Source organism: Globicephala melas, chromosome 15 (genome assembly GCF_963455315.2).
Source record: "Globicephala melas chromosome 15, mGloMel1.2, whole genome shotgun sequence".
Taxonomy (NCBI): domain Eukaryota; kingdom Metazoa; phylum Chordata; class Mammalia; order Artiodactyla; family Delphinidae; genus Globicephala; species Globicephala melas.
The window spans coordinates 30,535,412-30,553,968 of NC_083328.1; the positions used below are offsets into that span (position 1 = coordinate 30,535,412).

Sequence of the window (18,557 nt, forward strand, 5' to 3'; positions counted from 1 at the left end):
AGCGGCTGGGCCTGTGAGCCATGGCTGCTGAGCCTGCGCGTCCAGAGCCTGTGCTCCGCAACGGGAGAGGCCACCGCAGTGAGAGGCCCACGTACCGCAAAAAATAAATAAATAAATAATAAAATAAAATAAAATAATAAAAAAAATTTTTTAGAGTATAGTTGATTTACAATGTTGTGTTAGTTTCTGGTGTACAGCAAATTGACTCAGTTATACACATAGATATATCCATTCTTTTTCAGATTCTTTTCTCATATAGGTTATTACAGAATATTGAGTAGAGTTCCCTGTGCTATACAGTAGGTCCTTGTTGGTTATCTATCTTCTACATAGTAGTGTGTTTATGTTTATCCCAAGCTCCTGATTTATCCCTCCCCCATATGTTTTCCCTTTGATAACCATAAGTTTGTTTTCAATATCTGTAAGTCTGAAAACTATGGAACGTTTCATGAATTTGCGAGTTATCCTTGTTCAGGGGCCATGTTAATCTTCTCCATGTCATTCCAATTTTACTGTATGTGCTGCTGAAGCGAGCACCTAACTGTGTTTTCTGGTTAAACATTATTTTCAAATTAATTTGACAAAGATAAAGTAGGAGTTATTGTTAAAACAAACAAAAATACCGAAGAGAATAAGTTCAAAAAAAGCAATCCCCTTGCAGTGACCAATCCCACCATAATGTGATAAGACCATTAACTGTTTGGTATATATTCTTCTTCTATACACGTTTGATAATTTGTACACAATATATGCTCTACAAAAATGAATGCATGGACAGGGTGTGTTTTCCAACAGTGAGTTCATGTGGTACGAACCCTTTTACTACCTGCCGTATTCAGTTAACATAGCTGGGAGATGAGATGAGAGCTGATGCCAGGACCACTATCATGTGCAAATGCAGAGGGCATCTTCATAGAGGACAGTGTGAATGGGTTGGAGAGGAAGCATCACAAGGAATGCCCAGGCCGTGAAGCTTCAGCACTGTGGACAGGGGCACAGCTCTCCCCTCCACCCCTGGCAGTAAGCATTTAGGTTTATGGTAGATGCAAAGATGACTTTGCCCTCAGGGTATTCACAGTCCTATGGGAGAGTCAGCTTTGCGGTTGAATAATAATTTAATACTGACATATCAAGATAAAACAGAAATAACAATTATCATTAACATTCATTGAGGACTTCCCTGGTGGAGCAGTGGTTAAGAATCTGCCTGCCAGTGCAGGGGACACGGGTTCGATCCCTGGTCCGGGAAGATCCCACGTGCCGCGGAGCAACTAAGCCCAAGAGCCACAACTACGGAGCCTGAGCTCTAGAACCCGTGAGCCACAACTAATAAGCCTGCGTGCCCGTGCTCCACAGCAAGAGAAGCCACCGCAATGAGAAGCCCGCGTACTGCAACAAAGAGTAGCCCCCGCTCGCCGCAACTAGAGGAAGCCTGCGCGCAGCAGTGAAGACCCAAAACAGCCAAAATAAATAAAAATTTAAAAAAAATTCCTGTGCTAAGCACTTTGCTTGCATTATCTGAGTTAATCCTCATCACCACACTATGATGGAGATAATTATATGATCCTGTTTTACAGATGAAGATGCTGAAGCTCAGAAAGATGAACTGACGGGAGTGAAAGGTCATGACCTTACAGATGCACAGGGAAAGCCTCTAGAAGTGGTGTTTGGGTGGCAAAAGCCTGTGGCTGGGTATGACTTTCAGCTAACTGGCCTTGGGGGGTAAAGCACATGCTAAGAGAGGGTGTGCCTTGCTGTTGGGCTGTTTATTTATTTACGTCACAATAAGGAGGTGCTGCTAAATCTCGCTCACCTACTTACTGCACTCGAGAACAGCAAACGTGTGTCTCCTGGCCTGCCAGTCGTGGTTGTAATGTTCCAGAGGGCCACGGCCACGTCTTGCATTGCCTTTGTGTCTGTGGAAGTGTCTAGAGCAGGACCTGCACTTGTTCAGAGGTGCCCCTAAGGCTTGCTGCTTTACTTCCCAGACAGGACTTCTGCTGGCTCCCTCCCGCCCTCTGCTGTCTGCTTTCCGTACTACAGCCAGCATCCTCTAACAGATGCGTATCTGACCCTCCTTGGATGCCCCTTTGAGGCAGCCCACCGCTCTTGGGGTGTGGTGAATGCTCCTCGATGCCCCACACCTGCTTCCAGTCCCCTCTTTGTGCATGGACCCTGCTGACCACCCCAGCTCCCATTTTTGCTCTGATGACCTGCACTTTACAGCGTGGCCATGCCAAGCGGCTGTAGGCACCCCTTCCTCCTCAGGTCAGCCTGTCTCCTGACAGGGAGGCATGCTCCACAGGAAGCAGGGCTGCTCTCTGCAGCTCCTGGCAGGCCTCCTGCTCATCACACTGAGGATCTTTCGTCATCCTCACCATCCGCATCAATAGTGGTAGGACATTACTCTGCAGATGCCTTCCCAGAGCTACACATCACTCCCCAGGAGGCTCTGAAACACAGCTTTGCTTACTTTGTTGAATCAGTTCCCTGGAGGAACTGGGGGTGCCTCAGGACTCTGGAGACTCCAGTGTCCTATCCTTCCTTTCTCCTCCCCCTTGCAAAAGTGTCTCCCAGCCTGTCTCTACAGAGAAAGTCAATCCTTGGAGACCTCAGGCTATCGTCTAGGGCCTGCAGCATGGCTGTGAAGAGCTGAGCCCAAGTCCAAGGTGGAGAGAACCACAGCAAATAGCAGACCTATCCCTACCTAAGCAAGAAAACAAGCAGAACACAATTGGAACTATATGCACCGTCTTAATCTGTCCGGGCTCTTGTAACAAAAATACCATAGACTGGGGGGCTTAGACAACAATCATTTATTTCTCACAGTACTGGAGGCTGGAAGTCCAAGGTCAAGATGTTAGCAGATCTGCTATCTCGTGAGGCCCTGCTTCCTTGTTTGCAGATGGCTGTCTTCTCACTGTGTCCTCACATGGGCAGGAATAATGAACACTCTGGGATCTCTCTTCTTTTTTTTAATATTTACTTATTTGGTTGCGCTGGGTCTTAGTTGCTGCAGGCGGGCTCCTTAGTTGCAGCTCACTGGTTCCTTAGTTGCAGCATGCAGGCTCCTTAGTCGTGGCATGCAAACTCTTCGCTGAGGCACGCGTGTGGGATCTAGTTCCCTGACCAGGGATCAAACCCAGGCCCCCTGCATTGGGAGCACAGAGTCTTAACCACTGCGCCAGCAGGGAAGTCCTCGGGCTTCTTTAATAAGGACACTAATCCTACTCGGTGAGGGCTCCACCCTCATGACCTAATCACCTCCCAAATGCCCCATCTCCAAATACCATCACATTGTGAGGGAGGATTTCAACATATTAATCTGAGAGGGTGGGGTGGTTGGACACAAACATTCAGTCCCTACCAGGAACCTTGGAGAATCTCTTGTCTCTTTGTGGAAGACAAAAGCCTGTTTCCTGTAGGGACTTGTTAAACTTTGTCATCAAAAAGCTATAGTTAGGGCTTCCCTGGTGGCACGGTGGTTGGGAGTCCGCTTGCCGATGCAGGGGACACAGGTTCGTGCCCCGGTCCGGGAAGATCCCACATGCCGCGGAGCGGCTGGGCCCGTGAGCCATGGCCGCTGAGACTGCGCGTCCAGAGCCTGTGCTCTGCAACGGGAGAGGTCACAGCAGTGAGAGGCCCGCGTACCGGAAAAAAAAAAAAAAAAAAAAAAAGCTATAGTTAGATGTTCCACATCATCAGACATCAGGGAACTGCAACCCCAAAGCACAGTGAGATGCCACTTCACAGCCACTAGGATGGCTATAATAAAAAAATTTTAGGGAATTCCCTGGTGGTCCAGTGGTTAGGACTTGGGGTTTTTCACTGCCAAGGTTGCAAGTTCAAGCCTGGTTGGGGAGCTAAGATCCCACTAGCCATGTGGCATGGCCAAAAAGAAAAAAATAATTAATTAATCAATTGAAGAACAGAGGTTTTGTGTGTGTGTATCATTTCAACAAATACTTGGTTTTTTTAAAGTTATTAATGAGATATTTTATGCTCTTTTTTTTTATATCAAGTCTTGAAATCCTATGAGCATTTTACACTGTCAGCACATCACAAGTCGGGGACCCCACATATTTCATTATTTATTTATTTGTTTAGATTTTTTGGCTGGACTGTGCAGCACATGGGATCTTAGGTCCCCAACCAGGGATCGAGCCCCACTCTCCCTGCAGTGGAAGCGTGGAGTCTTAACCACTGGACCAACCAGGGAAGTCACACACACACACATTTTATTTTATTTATTTGTTTTTTTTGCGGTACGCGGGCCTCTCACTGTTGTGGCCTCTCCCGTTGCGGAGCACAGGCTCCGGACGCGCAGGCTCAGTGGCCATGAATCACGGGCCCAGACACTCCGCGGCATGTGGGATCTTCCCAGACCGGGGCACGAATCCGTGTCCCCTGCATCGGCAGGCGGACTCTCAACCACTGCGCCACCAGGGAAGCCCCTCAAAGGATTTTTTAAAATTTATTTATTTTATTTTTGGCTGCGTTGGGTCTCTGTTGCTGCACGTGGGCTTTCTCTAGTTGCGGTGAGCGGGGGTTACTCTTTGTTGCGGTGCATGGGCTTCTCATTGCGGTGGCTTCTCTTGTTGCAGAGCATGGGCTCTAGGCACGCGGGCTTCAGTAGTCGTGGCACATGGGCTCAGTAGTTGTGGCTTGCGGGCTCAGTAGCTGTGGCACACGGGCTTAGTTGCTCCGCGGCACGTGGGATCTTCCTGGACCAGGGAGCAAGACCGTGTCCCCTGCATCGGCAGGCGGACCCTCAACCATTGCGCCACCAGGGAAGCCCCCACACACACATTTTAAAGCCCTATATTAACCACATGTGGCTGACTGCTCCCATATTAGTTCTCAACAGGAAGTTACCCCCCTCCCAGGGAAACATTTGGGAAATTTAAGGAGCTCTTCTTGTTTCCACAATTATTGGGGAGCTCCTGGAATTGAGTGGGCAACAGCCAGACATGCTAACTCTCCTGCAATGCATGGGACAGTGCTGTCAAGTGAAGAATTGTCCCGTGTCCCCGCTGTGACTTTTGAATCTTCCACTGAACATTCACAAAGGTGGTAAAACAAACAAACAAAAAACTTGTAGGCTCTGAACCTACCTCTCTGTTTTATGTATAATCACAAAGGGCCTTTTGTACTATTTTGTTATACCCTGAATATTCCAAGAAGTTAGCTACCCTGTAAATCCTAGGAAGATCATGATTTGCTTGGTTCGGAATTTTACCAAGAGTCATGTACCATCTGGGAAATTCACATCCTCAAATGTGATATCTGTGTGGCTGCACAGCGCAACCCTATCAATTTGCATTTTTAGCATCTGCCTGCGAAAGTCTCCCAGAGTACTTGTGCCTAAGCATTTACTTATAGAAATGGATGTTATTTTATTATAAATGACTTTCTTTATATTTTTCCTTTTTTTTATATACATATTTTTCCTTTTTAAAATACAGTTGGAGAGGGGGGAACTTCCCTGGTGGGTCAGTGGTTAAGACTCCGAGCTTCCACTGCAAGTGGTACAGGTTCAAACCCCTGTTGGGGAACGAATATCCTGCATGCCACACAGTGCAGCCAAAAAAAAAAAAAAAAAAAAAAAAACCAAACACAGGAAGAAGAATAAAATAAAATACAGTTGGGGCATGGTATTCATTTTTGTAAATTATGTGCAGAAAGAGGCTACATTGTCCATGAATTTTCTTTCAGTAAAGTGAGGTCATGAAATTTTTGTATTAAAAGGGAGCTTTGGGTGTAATGGTTTGTCTGCAGGACCCAGGCCCTGACCCAGCCCAGCTCTCATGTTGCTTTGAGCGACTGAACTGTCTTTTCACCACCTGGCGTTTCTAGGGCATCTCCTGATGACACACTTTGATTGTGTGTCCTGAACCCTAAAGGATCTGGGAAGAGTAGCCAGAACCAGGTCAAGAAGGGCCTTAACTGCCATCCTAAGGGCTTTGAACTTAATCCTAAAGGCAAAGGAAGCCAGCGAACGGTGGCTATTTGTTCTGTGTTTTATTGCAAAACTTCCACGCCCAAAGTAGCTCTTCCATTTTTCCCACATATTTAATAAAGCCTTCATGTTGAAATCATTTTAGAGTTCCAAGAATTTGCAGACGTGGTATAGAGAGCTCTCATCCACCTTTCACCCAGCTTCCCCTAGTGACAACATTTTACATAAACAAATAGAGCCCATTATCAAAACCAGGAAATTAACATTGGTATAGTGCTATTCACTAAACTCCAAGCCCCATTCACTTTCACCAGTTTTTACAGGCACTGGGTGTGAATGTGTGTGTGTGTGTGTAATACTATGAAATTTTATTACATGTGTCTAGATTCGTGTAACCACCACCACAACAGGATACAAAACGGTCCCAACACTACAGTGTGTGTTTAACAACTGTGTACTTTACTAATGTGAAGGTAATTTTGCATTATTTGGTAAGTATTCACAGTGGATCATTGTATAGTTTATACAAACAAGGAAGGGGAAAAAATGACAGGACACTTCCCTTTTTATTTCCTTTTGACCATGAAATTGATCAATGTAGTTTTTAGGGTTAGAAGTATTGTTTCCACATTCTAAGTAGCTAACGTTCCATAACTGCTCAGTCATATAACGTTGTTTCATCAACGTTTTTTATCTTTGTCAAAGGACCTCAAACTAGAAACCAAAACACGTGGGATGGCATGACATATCCTCTTTGCTGTATCTTTTTTTAAAGGAATCTTAAGAATAATTTGTGAAATAATTTTGATAATGATTCAGTATCTAGACAGTGAATCTCAATCTTGACTGCAAATTAGAAACACAAGACTAAAAATATTCTTACGGACACAGAGAACAGACTGGTGGTTGCCGAGGGGGATGGTGTTGGGGGAGGGTTGGAGTGGGAGGTTGGGGTTAACAGATGGAAGCTTTTATATACAGAATGGATAAACAACAAGGTCCTGCTGTAGAGCACAGAGAAGTATATTCAACTTCCTATGATAAACCATAATGGAAAGAATATTTTAAAAAAAGAATATATATATATATATATATATATAAAACTGAATGAATCAATTTGCTGTATAGGGACTTCCCTGGTGGCGCAGAGGTTAAGAATCTGCCTTCCAACGCAGGGGACACGGGTTCGAGCCCTGGTCCGGGAAGATCCCACGTGCCGCGGGGCAACTAAGCCCGTGTGCCACAACTACTGAGCTTGTGCTCTAGAGCCCGTGAGCCACAACTACTGAGCCTGCGTGCCACAACTACTGAAACCCACGCGCCTAGAGCCCGTGCTCCACAACGAGAAAAGCCACCGCAATGAGAAGCCCGCGCACCGCAACAAAGAGTAGCTCCTGGTCGCCGCAACTAGAGAAAGCCCGTGCTCAGCAACAAAGACCCAACGCAGCCAAATATAAATAAATAAATTATATTTTAAAAATTTGCTGTATAGCAGTAATTAACACAACATTGTAAATCAACTATACTTCAATTTAAAAAGTAATTAAAAAAAAAAAGACGAGGTGACTTCCCTGGTGGTGCAGTGGTTGAGAGTCCGCCTGCCAATGCAGGGAACACAGGTTCGTGCCCCAGTCCGGGAAGATCCCACATGCCGCGGAGCGGCTGGGCCCGTGAGCCATGGCCGCTGAGCCTGCGCATCCGGAGCCTGTGCTCCGCAACAGGAGAGGCCACAACAGTGAGAGGCCCGCGTACCGCAAAAAAAAAAAAAAAAAAAAAAAAAGACGAGGGGAATTCCCTGGTGGTCCAGTGGTTAGGACTCTGCGCTTTCACCACCGAGGGCCTGGGTTCAGTTCCTGGTCCGGAAGCTAATTTCCACAAGCCGTGGAGTGTGGCCAAAAAATATATAAAAAAATTAAAAATTCCTACATCCAGGCTCTAATTTAGACCAATCAAATCAGAATCTATTAGGATAGGGTACAGGCATCAGTAATTTTTTAAAACTTTTAATTTTGAGATTATTTTAGATTTATAGAAAAGTTGTAAAAATAGCCCAAAGAGTTCCTATATACCCCCTTATAATCATAGGGCAATAGGATTATTTGTTATGTAGCCATAAACAACTAATATATGTGTCTACCTCACAGTTTTGTAAAGATTAAATTTAATAATGTATGTAAGGGCTTATATAGTACCTTATATAAGTGCTTGTTAATGTATGTAAAAAAAATGATACACACACATGCACAGAGATTACAGACTGATAGAGATCCCTGGGACAGCAGCAGAGGAATAGGGGTCATCAGAATGTCTTGAGGAGAGAAAAGTACAGTGGCTATTGCTCAACGTCTAGAGAGATTGCTCAGGAAACTTAAGGAAAGAGGATTGCAAAGCGGTGGCCTGAAATCAGGATTTAGCCCAGGAAAGTGGGCTGGAAAAAAATGCTCTATAAAAAAAAATCAAGTTACTATATAAAACTCAAAAAATTGTTTTAACATCAAATTCCACACTTCCAGTTTCTCTTGAAAATTCCTAAGCTATGGCAACACTGTGCCTACACTTACCCTGGCAACAAGCAACTGGAATTCAGCAGTAGCTGCCCCTTTAAAAAGGGAAGGGTTGGGATTCCAGTTTGCCACAGTCTCTACTCCTCCCTATTGCCCTCCAGTGCTGAGGATGAAATCCAAACACACTTATCATTTGACCATTTGAGTTACTGTTTTTCTTCCAGCAGAGCCATATTTCTCAGTACCCACTTCTCTATCAAAAATGGGAAAGTTAGAGAGAAGACTTTTTGGCATTTGAAAAAATAAACCTAAGTACTGTATCATGCAAAGAAAGATTACTCAACTCTCCCTGGCATTTAGTTGCATGAACTTACCCTTTTGAACTTTAGATTCTTGCTAGCACTTGTCAGAAACTGACAAGCCCAGGAGGGAGGGGGTAGGGTGTGGTGGGCGGGGGGTGGAGAACACAGGAGATTCTAGGACTCAGATTGCATCATTGCTATAATTGTAAATGTTAGGGAATGAAAGAGAGCTCTGGGAGGCTCTGAAAAACAGGAGATGGACAAACTGCTGTTTTCTTCAAATCCCCAAACAGCCAGCATTCTTGGCATGCACTGAATTGTATGAGACTAGAGAAGGAATTTCTCAGCAATGTGCATTAAAATCTAACTGCAGATTTGATTCAGTGCATTTCCTCCTCACCAATAAGAAGTTGTTGTGTTAATACTCCTAAGAATTATTGGATTGAAAGGTATATTTTTAAAGATATGAGGAAAGAACGAATAAGAAGGATGAGGTTAATCATTTATCTGATCACCTAACGTGCCATGAGTTTTTACATACTCTGAGTTTTCTCCCCACGTCTTTCCCTTCCTTTTCCCCGAATTCATACTGAAGTCAGCCTAGTACTCATTGCCTCAGGGGAGAGACGTAGCAGGGGATAAAGTATTGGGTGGGCCAAAAAGTGCCTTTGGTTTTTTGGGGTTTTTTTTTTGGCGGTACGCAGGCCTCTCACTGCTGTGGCCTCTCCTGTTGCGGAGCACAGGCTCCAGACGCACAGGCTCAGCGGCCATGGCTCACGAGCCCAGCCGCTCCGCGGCATGTGGGATCTTCCCGGACCAGGGCACGAACCCGTGTCCCCTGCATCGGCAGGCGAACTCTCAACCACTGTGTCACCAGGGAAGCCCCACAAACCACTTTTGACATGTTAGATCAGTCACGGCACCTTCTCCATACACTGCACAAATCTTTTTGTGCGTTTCAGTCCCCTGCATTGGGGGCTCGGAGTCTCACCGACTGGACCACCAGGGAAGTCCCTAGGAGCCTTTTGGATACAAATGAGTGAAACCCGTCTGAAACGGGCTTAAGCTAATAGGGAAGCGATTGATTCACATCATTGGAAAGTCCAGGCGGAGATGTCAGGTCGGCTGGATCCAGCACCCATGTGAGGCTTGGTGCCTTTCCTCTCCCGTCTCTTCCCTCTTCTCCTGTCTCATTTTGTGTTCCTTCTCATCTCTTTTCTAGCTACAGTTACCCTCCTCCTCCTCTCCATCTCTCTCACCATCCTCCCTCCCCCCCATCACCTCCTCTACCCACTAGAAACCAAGAGCACACACGCACACACACGTACACACACACAGCACTTGTGACAACCCAAAATGTATCTAAACATTGCCAAAATATGTGTATCACCCCTCTCCTGACTCATTTGAGAACCACTGGCCTAAAGGAAGAAACCTGTAGCTGTGAGATAATTACAGGCTGGAGCAGTGGGGAAAGGGAGTCGGTGTGTCCTGAATCTAGTTTTTTCTGAAGATAAGATCCCCATTGCCATGTCTTTAGGTGATTTGGGGAGAGCCTGCATGAAATCCCCTCTTATCAGTCCCTGAAGCTTTCTGCGTCTATGTCATTGTTTGTTTATGTTTTAAAGCTGTGAGAATAAAAGAGATATTTATTTGAAAATGTAAAGCATGGAGCAGAACTGACAAGTTTATTTTAAGGTCAAGCAAACCAGTCATGAGAGCAGGGTTTGATTGCCACCTCTGCATCAAATTAGTGGCCTTCAAAGATGCATTAGATTGTCGCTTTGATCTAATAATTGCCTTTTGCTATGGTGATGCCTCCCAGCTGGAACCAAAAGCCACTGTTAACTCCTCCAACTTAAAGAAAAATGTGATTTTCTCAGAAATGAGGTTTAGGAGATGACGACTCACCCAGACTTGACCTTTTTCTTCCCAGATCTGGGCTGAGAATGACATCTGGCTTCCCTTCTGAACTTAGTTCCTTTTATCTGACAGCAAAAAGCTTACACTCTGTGTTTCCCTTTTCACCCCAGATTCCTGGAAACAGCTAAACTTAAGTACAGTACAAAGACTATCAAGTTCATTGACTGCTTCCTCCCTGGTTCCTGATGCAATTAGCCTGTCTTCCTTTTAAGTGGTTAGAGGTGAGTCTTTCTTCTTTATTTTAACATTTTTACTTGCTCTGGGTCATAATATTTCAGGAAGGAATCTCTGTAGATCCCACTGGGGAAATGAATAAGTGAATACATGAATTGTTGGATTTTAAGCTGAATCATATGAAATTCACGTTTTGTGGCTCAAAAATAGCTGAGTATCAACAACTTCATATCTTACAATCTAGTATTTATGGGACCCTGGAAAAGTCACAGAAGGAACAATGCACCCAGATTCGGGACACAGATGGTCAAGAGTGTCATTAGGTTACAAATGGTCCCAAAGGGGCTTCCCTGCTGGCACAGTGGTTAAGAATCTGCCTGCCAATGCAGGGGACACGGGTTCGAGCCCTGGCCCAGGAAGATCCCACATGCCGTGGAGCAACTAAGCCTGCGTGCCACAACTACTAAGCCCACGTGCCACAACTACTGAGCCCACGTGCCACAACTACTGAAGCTGGCGCTCCTAGAGCTCGTGCTCCGAAACAAGAGAAGCCACTGCAATGAGAAGCCCACGCACCGCATCAAAGAGTAGCCCCCGCTCGCCGCAACCAGAGAAAGCTCGCGCACAGCAATGAAGACCCAACGCAGCCAAAAATAAAAATAAATTAATTTTAAAAAGAAAAAATAAATGGTCCCCAAACCCCAGCAACCCCTGGGAGGTCATGTGATGATATAGACCCACAGCTACCTATAGCAGCCAATGCAGGTGTGTTTTACTTTCTTCCTTACAGCATGTAGTTATCAGTGGTTGCTTGGAAATTGGAAGTAACGGGGAGGGAGGAAAGAGTAGGAGGAACACAGAGGGATCCCAGGAAACTTTTGGGGGTGATGGGTATGTTCACTACCTTGATTGTGGTGACGGTTTTACAGGTATATATACATATATGTGTCAAAACTCAAAATCAAAATGTACCCTTAAAATATGTGCCATTTATTGTATGTCAATCGTCCTTCAAAAAGTTTATAACATTCTGCACTGTTGCAAAGATTGTGTATCATTTTTAAAGTATTGTGAAATGATTTTGTCACACCCATCAGGATGGCTGCCATCAAAAGAACAGAAAATAACTGCTGGCGGGGATGTGGGGAAGTTGGAACCCTTGTGCACTGCTGGTGGGAATGGAAAATAGTGCAGCCACCATGGAAAATAGTATGGAGGTTCCTCAAAAAATTAAAAATAAAATTACCGTGAGATCCAGCAATCTCACTTCTGGGCATATATCCAAAAGAATTCAAAGCAGGATCTCGAAGGGATATTTGCACACTTATGTTCATTGCAATATTATTCACAGTAGCCAAGAAATGGAAGCAACACACATGTCCACTGACAAATGAGTGGATAAGGAAAATGTGGTACGTGCACACAATGCAATATAATGCAGCCTTAAAGAAGGAGATACTGTCACATGTTACAATATGGATGAACCTTGAAGACATTATATTAAGTTAAATAAGGAGTCACAAAAGGACAAGTACTGTATTCAGTCATATGAAGTATCTAAAGTAGTCAAAATCCTAGAAACAGGAAACAGAAAGGTGGTTACCAAGAGCTTGAGGGAGGGGGATTAGCGTTTAATGGGTACAGAGTTTCAGTGTTGCAAGGTGAAAAAGTTGTAGAGACTTATTGTCCAACAATGTGAATACACCATTCAAGTGTATATTTAAAAATAGTTAAGATGGGGCTTCCCTGGTGGTGCAGTGGTTGAGAGTCCGCCTGCTGATGCAGGGGACGCAGGTTCGTGCCCTGGTCCGGGAAGATCCTACATGCCGCGGAGTGGCTGGGCCCATGAGCCATGGCCGCTGAGCCTGCGCGTCCGGAGCCTGTGCTCCGCAACGGGAGAGGCCACAACAGTGAGAGGCCTGCGTAACACACACACACACACACACACAAAAAGTTAAAATGGTAAATTTAATATTGTGTGTTTTTACCACAATAAGAAAATGATTTTTTAATAACCTCAAACTGGAAACAACCCAAATGTTCATCATCAGGAGAATGGATAAATAAATCGTGGCATGCCCATACAAAGGAATACTACTCAGTAATAAAAATGAATGAGCTACTGAGACATGCGACAGCTTGGCTGAATCTCAAAATTATTATGCTGAATGAAAGCAGCCAGACCACCCAAAGATCGAGCACATGATTCCTCTTACAGAAAACTTTTTAAAAAATGCAGATGAACCTACAGTGACAGATAGCAGATCAGTGGTCACCCGGAGATGGGGGGGCAAAGCAGAAGAAGAGAAAGGGAGGGAGGGAAGGTTACAAAAGCCACCAGGAAACATTTGGGGGTGATGGAGAGGTTCACTGTCTTGATGGCCGTGATGGTGTTACAGGTGTATATGTACATCAAACTCATCAAAATGGACACTTAAAATATGTTGCATTTATTATATGTCAATTAGCCTTCAAAAAAGCTATAGTGAGACAACTACCACTTTTTCAATGCTCATGAAGCACTGTTCTCATTGCTTTATACACACTATCTTGATTACCTCCTACCGCAGCTCCACTTTACAGATAGAAAGACTGAGGCCCAGGAAACTGAAGGGACTGCCCATGCCCACGCAGCTGATAATAGGTCTGTCTGGCCTCCAAGTTCATTCTCTTTCTACTCTCATCCCCAAAGTGTCCCTGCCATACATATTACAGCTAATCTTCATTATTGCTCACCATGAGCTAAATACTTCTCACACATTAATTTAAGCCTGAGCCTTAGAGAGTTTGGATTTGCCCAAGGACAGACAATGAGTAGAGTTGGGATTTGAACCTAGGGAATCTGAGGCCAGAATTACATGCCGAAGGCAGGTGCTCCCCACGGGACACCCTTACCAATTTCTCCTAGGAGCCCTTCTTGAATAAAATACTTGTCCACGAAACTTTGTCATGGCTTCTGCTTCTGGAGAATGGAACCTAAGACAGCATGAGGCTAAAAGGCTTTCTTCTGAGCATAAATATTCTAACCATCAAGAGGAGGGGGTATCCCTTTAGGGGTCAGAGTCACTGCTGTATCAACAGAAGCTAGAAACTGCATTGGGGGCCAGAGGATGCCCCAAGATGTGGAATCCTGGGGTGAGGCAGGAGGGGGAGTGCTGCAAAGCCACCACGGATCCTGAGAGGAGAGGCTTTGCCTAGTCCGTCTGATGCCATATTCTTGCCTAAGGGGCCAGCTCTGACCCTGATCAATTTGTCAGTTTCAAGTTGCCCCCCCAACTCAGTGTGGCTCAGCCATGGGGCAGGGAGGGGGCATCCCAATTACAAAGGAAGAGAGACCTATTCAATCATTCACTGACATTCACCAGGCTTCCCACTTCCGGGCACTGGAGGGGGCCGATGGTGAACAAATGCAGTCCCCTGGTCTCACGGAGCCAAGGAGAAAGCCCCAGAAATGAGCCATCTCAGCTGCACAGCGATTTGATGGAGGAAAGCACAGAGCGCTGTGAAAGTGAGATGAGGGGCATCTAACTCTTTGCTGCTCCAAGTGTGCTCCATGGACCAGCAACATTGGCATCACCTTGGCAGGTGATAGAAATGTAGAATCCCAAGTCCCACCCCAGACCTACAGAATCAGAATCTGCATTTTAAGAAAGGCCCACAGCGATTTGAACGCGCATTAAAGTCTGGGGAGTATTAATCTAACCGAATCAATGGGGAGGCAGGCTGAGGTGTAGGTGGGGGTCAGAGAAGGCTGCCTGGAGGAGACAACACAGGAGCTGGACCAATGAGTACAAGTCAGCCAGGTGTGGCAGAGATTGGCTGGCTGTTCTCCAAATCCGCTTCTTCCTTTCGGGCTGGACCGCATTCCAGCTCCGGGCGGCCACATGACCGGCTTCTGGCTGCTGGAACTTGAAGATATGCCTTTGGCACCATTTGCAAGACTGGCCTACAGAAACCTCCAATGTCTGATCCCCTTGCTCTTTCCGTGTTCGCCAACCAAACGGAGAGGACATTGAGGAAACCAGAGCCGTGGGACAGACCGAGCCTGAGTCCCTGACTGATGGGCTGGCTCACTAGCCAGGAGCTCCCACAAATAAAGTTCTATTGTGTTAAGCCCCTGAGGTGTGGGGGTGATTTACAGCAGTTGGACTATCCCCATTAAGACAGCAGACAAAAGGGAGGGTGAGCTTTTGTTCATTTTTGTTTTATTTTTGGAAGGTGAACAGATGTAGGATCATGAGGGTGGCTGAGGCCATGCTAAGGAACAAGAATTTTCAGTGATTCATAAGTTTTTGGAGGGTTTGGAGTCAGAGACACCCTTAGTAGCCGATGAAAGTTATAGACCCTCTTTCTTCCCAAATACACACAAACAATTGAAGAGATTCTATTTCTGAGGCCTGTACGTGGAGACTCAAGTGGTCCGTGGGTTCCAGGTTAAGAAAACCTTCAGATGATGGGGAACCACTTTAAAAAAAGAAAGTCATTGGGAATTCCCTGGCAGTCCAGTGGTTAGGACTCTGCACTCTCACTGCCGAAGGCCCCAGTTCAATCCCTGGTCAGGGAAATAAAAGCCCACAAGCCATGACGGTGTGGCCAAAAAAAAAAAAAGAAAAGTATTTCTGGTAGTCAACTAAGAGTTTTATTTCTTACTCATGAGAGTCCATCTTCAATTCTGTGTGAAAAACAACAATACAACAACAATGAGATACCACTACCCACCTATTAGAATGGCCAAAATCTAGAACACTGACAACACCAAATGCTGGCAAGGATGTGGAGCAACAGGAACTCTCATTCAGTGCTGGTGGGAATGCAAAATGCTACAGCCACTTTGGAAGACAGTTTGGTGGTTTCTTACAAAACTGAACATATTCTTACCATATGATCCAACAATCTCACTCCGTGGTACTTACCCAAAAAACCTGAAAACTTAAGTCTACACAAACACCTGCACACAGATTTTTATTTTTATTAAAAAAAATGTTTTTTTGGCTGTGTTGAGTCTTCATTGCTGCACACAGGCTTTCTCTAGTTGCAGCGAGCGGGGACTACTCTTTGTTGCAGTGTGCGGGCCTCTCATTGCGGTGGCTTCTGTTCTTACAGAGCATGGGCTCTAGGCACACGGGCTTCAGTAGTTGTGGCACGTGGGCTCAGTATTTGTGGCTCGCGGGCTCTAGAGTGCAGGCTCAGTGGTTGTGGCACACAGGCTTAGTTGCTCCGCGGCATGTGGGATCTTCCTGGGCCAGGACTCTGACCCGTGTCCCCTGCATTGGCAGGCGGATTCTTAACCACTTGCACAAAGATTTTTATAGCAGCTTTATTCATGAGTGCCAACACTTGGAAGCAACCAAGACGTCTGTCCTTCAATAGGTGACTGGATCAATAATATTCCAGACAATGAAATATTATTCAGCACTAAAAAGAAATGAGCTATCAAGCCATGAAAAACCATGGAGGAAAATAAATAAGCTGCAAGGATATATTGTTCAACACAGGGAATAGATCCAATAATTTATGTTCCTTTCTTTCTTTCTTTCTTTCTTTCTTTCTTTCTTTCTTTCTTTCTTTCTTTCTTTCTTTCTTACTAGTATGATAAGCTTCATTTTTTAATTTTTTTAACATCTTTATTGGAGTATAATTGCTTAACAATGGTGTGTTAGTTTCTGCTTTATAACAAGGTGAATCACCTATACATATACATATATCCCCATATCTCCTCCCTCTTGCATCTCCCTCCCACCCTCCCTATCCCACCCCTCTAGGTGGTCACAAAGCACTGAGCTGATCTCCCTGTGCTATGGGGGAGAGGGTGTGGAGAAAAGGGAACCCTCTTGCACTGTTGATGGGAATGTAAATTGATACAGCCACTATGGAGAACAGTATGGAGGTTCCTTAAAACACTACAAATAGAACTACCATATGACCCAGCAATCCCACTACTGGGCATATACCCTGAGAAAGCCATAATTCAAAAAGAGTCATGTACCACAGTGTTCATTGCAGCTCTACAATAGCCATGACATGGAAGCAACCTAAGTGTCCATCGACAAATGAATGGATAAAGAAGCTGTGACACATATATACAATGGAATATTACTCAGCCATAAAAAGAAACAAAATTTGAGTTATTTGTAGTGAGGTGGTTGGACCTAGAGTCTGTCATACAGAGTGAAGTAAGTCAGAAAGAGAAAAACAAGTACCGTATGCTAACACATATATATGGAATCTAAAAAAAAAAAAAGTTTATTTTTAAAATATTTATTTATTTGCCCTGGGTGTTAGTTGTGGCTCTCAGGCTCCTTAGTTGCAGGACGTGGGCTCCTTAGTTGTGGCATGCGAACTCTTAGTTGCGGCATGCATGTGAGATCTAGTTCCCTGACCAGGGATCGAACCCGGGTCCACTGTGCTGGGAGTGCGGAGGCTCATCCACTGCCCCACCAGGGAAGTACCTATAATAAATTTAAGTGGAGTATAATCTATACAATTGGACTTCCCTGGTGGTGCAGTGGTTAAGAATCCACCTACCAATGCAGGGGACATGGGTTTGATCCCTGGTCCAGGAAGATCCCACAAGCCACGGAACAATTAAGCCCGAGCGTCACAACTACTGAGTCTGCACTCTAGAGCCCGCGAGCCACAACTACTGAAGCCTGTGCGCCCTAGAGCCCGTGCAACAAGAGAAGCCACCGCAATGAGAAGCCCTCACACCGCAGCGAAGAGTAGCCCCCGCTCACCGCAACTAGAGAAAACCTGTGCACAGCAACGAAGACCCAACGCAGCCAAAAATAAATAAATAAATAAAAATTTTAAAAATCTATACAATTATTGAATCACTATGTTGTACCCCTGAAACATATAATATTGTAAATCAACTATACTTCAATAAAAAATAATAAAAAGAAAAAAATTTTAAAGACATGGAGGAAACTTAAATGCATATTTTTAAAATTTTTATTTATTTATTTATTTGAGGTACGTGGGCCTCTCACTGCTGTGGCTTCTTCCGTTGTGGAGCACAGGCTCCGGACGCGCAGGCTCAGCGGCCATGGCTCACGGGCCCAGCCACCCCGCGGTATGTGGGATCTTCCCGGACCGGGGCACGAACCCGTGTCCCCTGCATCGGCAGGCAGACTCTCAACCACTGCGCCACCAGGGAAGCCCTTAAATGCCTATTATTAAGTGAAAGAAGGCTGTGAAAAGGCTACATACTGTATGGTTCCAACTATATGACATTCTGGAAAAGGCAAAACTATGAGGACCAAGAAGATGCGTGGTTGCCAGGGACTGGAGAGGCATGAGAAGGCAGAGCATAGAGGATGTTTAAGGCAGTGAAAATACTTTGTATGATAGTATAATTATGGATGCATGTCGAGAAACATTTGTCCAGACCCATAGAAAGGACAACAGTGAACCATAATGGGGACTTCCCTAGTGGTCCAGTGGGTAGGACTCCAAGCTCCCAATGCTGGGGCCTGGGTTCGATCCCTGGTTGGAGAACTAGATCCTACATGCATGCCACGACTAAGAGTCCGCATGCCACGACTAAGAGTCCACATGCCACAACTAAACATGCCACAGCAAAGATCCCTCGTGCTGCAACTGGGACCTGGCACAGCCTAAATAAGCAATAATTTTTTAAAAAAAGAGTGAACTATAATGTAAAGGATGGACTTTGGGTGATGATAATGTGTTCTT

At 45.1% G+C, this 18,557-nt stretch overlaps 1 non-coding gene across 1 annotated transcript; it reads right to left on the reverse strand.

The window, feature by feature from the left end:
- Nucleotides 1-430: 430 nt before the first annotated feature.
- Nucleotides 431-537, reverse strand: LOC115867698 (U6 spliceosomal RNA). The gene has a single exon (XR_004045237.1). It is a non-coding gene; the product is annotated as a U6 spliceosomal RNA (small nuclear RNA).
- Between the last annotated feature and the right edge of the window lie 18,020 nt (nucleotides 538-18,557).